Raw genomic sequence first — 5934 nt, 5'->3', positions numbered from 1 at the left:
AATTTTCATGAAATTTGGACTCGTCTGAGTCATGGCTACAAAATCATAGGTAAAAACAATATTTTATCCTTAAAAAAGGTATAAATTAATGGGATTTGAACCATGATCCTCCTCATCATCACCAGTGCTATAACCGTTACATTAGTTTTTGTATACCAAATGGAACTATTTTGAAAAGGAATTGATTGTTGTTTGTCATTGTCGTGTTTTTGCTTGAAAATTTGTTTATCATGATATTTCGTCGTTAGCAAGCCTTGGCTTCACATACCCTTCCACCACACGCAGATGATCACAAAAAATGACGTAATTGGATGGTGGGCTTGATCCTCATAACTTTTTCTCACGAAACCAGAATCATACCCCCTATACCGACAGCAATAACATTTAATTATCCTTTGCATGACTGCAATGGCCTCCGGCGGTAAATTTGGTTTTCACGCATAGCCTCCGGCGGTTTTCACGACAGAGGTTCACGCATGGCCTCCGGCGGTATATTTGCAGAATAGAGAAATCCCGTACACACCTTAACGGGACTTTGACATGGCAAGTCCCGTTAAGGTGACATGGTTTATTTTTGCCCTTCGGGCTCGCAAAGAAATACGAGCAAGCGCTTAAATAAAGCTACTTAATGCGCTTTCCTCGAAATTATTATTAATTTTTTATTAAATGCGAAGGAAAACGACTGTGGCCACGAGTAACGCAAGGGCGTACGTATTTTCAGCGCTTATTGCTGGTCCGTCCGCTATTTAGCGCTGTCGTCCGTTCACTGTTTTCGATGGTTAATTATAAGCAAACATAACCCATTCAAATGTTTTGCGCTAGATCTAGTGCTATCTAAGCTCGCGTGGCGCTAGCGATTGGTTTGCGATTAACTTGCGCGCGATGCGCTAAATATATATTTAGCGCAATTTATTTCATTGTATTATTTACGAAACGCGCAAGCGTTTCGTTAATTTAAATAAACCATTGCGAAAGGGAAAACGATTGCGGCGACTGGACAAGTAGCGCACACGCGTCGATAATTTGGAGCTTGCCTCGAGTCCGTTGATAACTTACGAAAAGCGCAAGCGTTAAAATAAATGTTTAGTGCTTCTTGCGCGATATGCGCTCAATTTGAGCGTATTATTGTATCATATATTTAAAATAGCTCAAGCGCTTAAATAACGCTATACTTAATTCGAATCGCTCTAAATTAAATTTTAGTATTTAATGCAAGGAAAAACGACTACGCTGACTGGTCAGACGAGTAATGCAAGCCCGTTCGCTAATTCCGCTGGTTATTCCGGTGTTTTCGGCGGCTCATTATAAGCGAAAAATAATTCATTCAAATGTTTCGCGCTAGATCATGCGCTATCGAAGCGATCATGGGACTAGCTATGTGTTTTCGATAAACTTGCGCGTGATGCGCTAAATTTAGCGCTATTTATTTCATTGTGTTATTTAGGAAACGGGCAAGCGGTTCGGGAATTTTAATTTCGAGCCCGAAGGGTGAAGCTTATAATCGCATACGAAGAAAAAAAAGCCATGTCACTTTGTATGTCTATCTGTATGTAACGCTCCATAGCTCGGGTGTTTCACGACAGTTTTTCAACTTTTTGGTCTTAAAAATTAAACAAAAAATATGCGGTGCGATCAGAACAAAAATAATTTCATTTACTTAATTAGTTCTCCCGTAATTAATGAAAAACTGCTAAAATAATTGTGACTACAACTCTTTCCCCTTAGGTCTAAATTCCACTTTCCATTACAGCTTCCCTTGTTTTGGGTCACCATTACTTTTTTTACTTTTTGGTCTTAAAAATTAGACAAAAAATATGCGGTGCGACCAGAACAAAAATAATTTCATTTACTTAATTAGTTTTCCTGTAATTAATGAAAAACTGTTAAAATAATTGCATAACGACTAGTGACATCTGGCGGTTGCGACTACAACTTTTTACTTTAGGTCAATATAAATCACCACCAGATGTCCATAGCATCGCCGTGATGACGCAATCTTTGATTTGATAAAAGTGCAACTCTATTGTGCAAATTTACCGCCGGAGGCTATGCGTGAAAACCCTCTATCCTGCAAATATATCGCCGGAAACCATTTGCTCTTGCAAAAAGGATGGCCAACCAAATTAGTTGTCGTTGTAGTGGCTTTAACTTTAGATTCGTGTTGCGAAGATGACTGGTTTAAGTCCGCCTCCCACCAATATCGTTTATCGTGAACATCAGCGTGAATGGGTTAGGGTATTTGTAGTCTAGGTTCGGTACTGACGAAATATCGTGATGAACAAATTTTCAATAAAAAAACACGACACTGTCGCACAACAATCAATTTCATTTGATAATGGATGGAATTAAAAGACGAAAAATAGATTATTGATTATAGCGCTGACATAATAATGAAGAGGGCCATGGTTCAAGTCTCATTATAGAAATACTTTTTTTAGAATAAAAATATTGTTTTGAACAATGCCCTTTGTTAACCATGACTCATACAAATCAAAATTTCGCGATAGAATTTTTTTTCACAAAACTTCATAGAAAAAACATTGAATTTATAGAAAAATTCTGAAAAATTAGGGCTGGCATTTAGAAAAAAGTCCGACTTAACAATAGGTCCTGAATTTTTCATTTAAGACAGTTTTCAACTGGCTTACGACTATCCCTTCGCGGCGAGCTGATAAGCTTGCTTTTCTATCTTATATTTTAAGCAAAGCGCGCGCCCGTCCTTATTTCAGCGCTTAGCGTGGGCCCGTCACTATTTAAGCGCTAAGGTCGCCCATCCGTTGTATTTGGCGGCTCATAGCGCCAAGAATAATGAAATCAAATGTTTCTTGCTAGATATACACAGCAGCGATTGAATACTTAATCTGAGGTGTTTCAGCAGTTTGAAATTACTGAAACGTTTCAGTAGGCATTTTCAAAAACTTGAAAAACTCATATCCTACTTGAATATTTCCTAGGATACTTAAATGAAAATTGTGATGCTTAAAATTTTTTGTCTTTTAGATTTAAGGGTATTTAAGTACTTTTATTCTAAAATAAGTAACAATAAACAACTTCAAGTATTGAAATACAGTATTTCAATACTTGAAGTTGAAAATACTTCAAGTATTTCAAATACTTGAAGTATTTTCGGGAAACGCACTGATTGTTTATTTCCGTACTTGTTTTAAACTACTAAGGGGCTTGGGTTATAAATACTTAAATCGCTTAAATTTTGAAATTAAAGGCGCGTTTTCCAGCAAATCTTAAAATAGTTATTACAAGCTAAAATTACACTTATTAACATATTAGTAACACTTTTTACACTAATATTGAACATTAGTCATGTTGATGACCTGTTAATTGTGCATAAAACCTTATTTTTCTGTACTCTGAAAAAAGTGACCGCGATCCAAAAAATGTTACAAATGTCATTGAAAGCCACAAATACACTTACAACTTAAAAGTAACAAGCTTTATATTCATGTACACACTCATTTCATTGGGTGCTACTTATCTGGTAGCACTCCCTTAAGTAGCACTAAGTAGCATTTTTTTTCGCAACCTAAAAAATAGCGTCCTTACGTATTAAAGACCCCAATAAATTGTTAAAATTTGAAAAAACCCAAACTTTACCATTAAATGTCTCCCGAACGGCAGAGAATATTTAAATTCTGCAAAAACAGTTGAATCCGGAGTAGAAAACTGGATATGCCTGAATTAATTCAGATTTTTAGGTCCCATAGCGGAATGGGAAAAAAAGTGGGGTCCATGGGTGCACTTGAGTGGTGGATTGCTTGTTAAGTAGCGTTATTTAAGCGCTTGCTCGTTTTTCTTTGCGAGCCCGAAGGGCAAAAATAAACCATGTCACTTTGTCTGTCTGGCTGTCTGTAACGCTCCATTGCTCGGGCGTTTTACGACAGATTTCGGATTTTTTGGTCTTAAAAATTAGACAAAAAATATGCGTTGCGACCAGAATTAAATAAAAATATATATAATAATTACTCCCGTAAAAAATGAAAAACTGCTTAAATAATTGCTTAACGACTGGTTACATCTGGCGGTTGAGACTACATTTTTTCCACCTTAGGTCTAAATTCCACTTTCCCCAATAGCTTCCCTTGTTTTAATTTTTACATAGACTTGCCATGTCAAGGTCATGTTTAGGTGTGTACGGTATTTCTCTATCCTGCAAATATACCACCGGAGGCCATGCGTGAACCTCTGTCGTGAAAACCGCCGGAGGCTATGCGTGAAAACCAAATTTACCGCCGGAGGCCATTGCACTAATGCAAAGAATAAATAAATGTAATTGCTGTCGGGATAGTGGCTATGACTCTGGCTACGTTAGACAATGGAAAGGGGTTCAAGCCCACTTTCCAGTAACATCATTTTTCGTGATCATCTGCGTGTTGGGGAAGGGTATGTGAAGCCAAGGCTTGGTAACGACGAAATATCGTGATAAAAAAATTCTCAAGCAAAAAACACGAAAATGCTAAACAACAATCAAGTCCTTTACAAAATAGTTCCATTTGGTATACAACAACTAATGTAGGGGTTATCGCTGGTGATGATGAAGAGGATCATGTTTCAAATCCCATTCATGTATACTTTTTTTAAGGATAAAATATTGTTTTTACCTATGCTTTTGTAGCCATGACTCAGACAAGTCAAAATTTCGTGAGAATTAAAATTCTTTAAATAATACGTTTTACCAGTTTTCATATTACATTTTTTTATTTATATTGTTTTCTGATTTATATATAAATATTTTGAAAATATTATAATGAAAAAGTGGCGGTTTTGGATTCCCATACAGAACCGTCAACCGAACGAACGAATCGAAACAACAAGGTAATTCTTCTGAAAAGGCTTTGTCTGAATTTTTTAAATTTCTTTTTTTGCTTCTTATATTGAACTCTAAAGATCGTTTGACTAAAAAATAAATATATATATTTTTTTATTCTTGATTAAATAAAATTTTAATTAAAAAATAAAAAAGATTTTCCTCGTAAAATGGCTCTTTCCTTAAAAAATAAAAATAATATTCAGACAATGCAATATCTTCAGACAATAAATAGCTGATAAAACATCGTTCGTTGTTTTGTTCATAATCCCACGTTATTTGCAATTTCTAATATTTAAAACTTAACCTTAAAACATATATATAACAATAAATGTAATTTATTTGACAAAAAATTTAGTTCATAAATTTCAAATGAATTAAAACAACGTTTGTAATTAAGAAAAAAACATATCTAAAGCTCGCTTTGTTTCTATTCACAAATTGTTATCAATTATTCTTTCAACAATCAATTATAATCTTAAATATTCAAAAATTATCAATAGGAAACTTTAATAATGAAATGATTAAATTAAATTACTATATTAAATTTTTTACAATTATTCATTCAAAAATTTCTAATCACAATTTATTTTAAATTATTCATTGTAAAATGTCATGATGAAATTCTAAATACTTTTTTAATTTAATTTGAAATAACGTTTGAAAAAAACTTAAGACTTTGCTATGTCTGAAGTAAAAAAAAGACAGAATCAGCCCTTTTGGTAAAGGCCGAAAAACCTTCAACTGAACATATAATGACAAAAACATTAATAAGTCAACTTTAAAAACTGCTAAAAATCACTAGAACAATTAATAATATGGTATTTGAAACAGACAAATCTTAATACAATGCTTTGTCTAAAAAAAGAGAGAACCAGCCCTCTTCGTTAGGCAAAAAAACCTTCTACTTAACATATAATGACAAAAACATGACAAATTAATCTTTAAATACAGCTACTAATCGTTAGCGCGAGGAATAATATCGTATTTAAAACAGACAAATCTTAAGACAATGCTTTGTCTGTTACTTTGAAAAAATCAAGACAAAGCTATGTCTTAAGTTGGTGAGCATATGTTGTAAAAGTCACTAAATTAAATTCTTTAAAAAATTT

Source organism: Daphnia pulicaria, chromosome 1 (genome assembly GCF_021234035.1).
Source record: "Daphnia pulicaria isolate SC F1-1A chromosome 1, SC_F0-13Bv2, whole genome shotgun sequence".
Taxonomy (NCBI): Eukaryota; Metazoa; Arthropoda; class Branchiopoda; order Diplostraca; family Daphniidae; genus Daphnia; species Daphnia pulicaria.
This window is presented reverse-complemented; position numbering follows the sequence as displayed.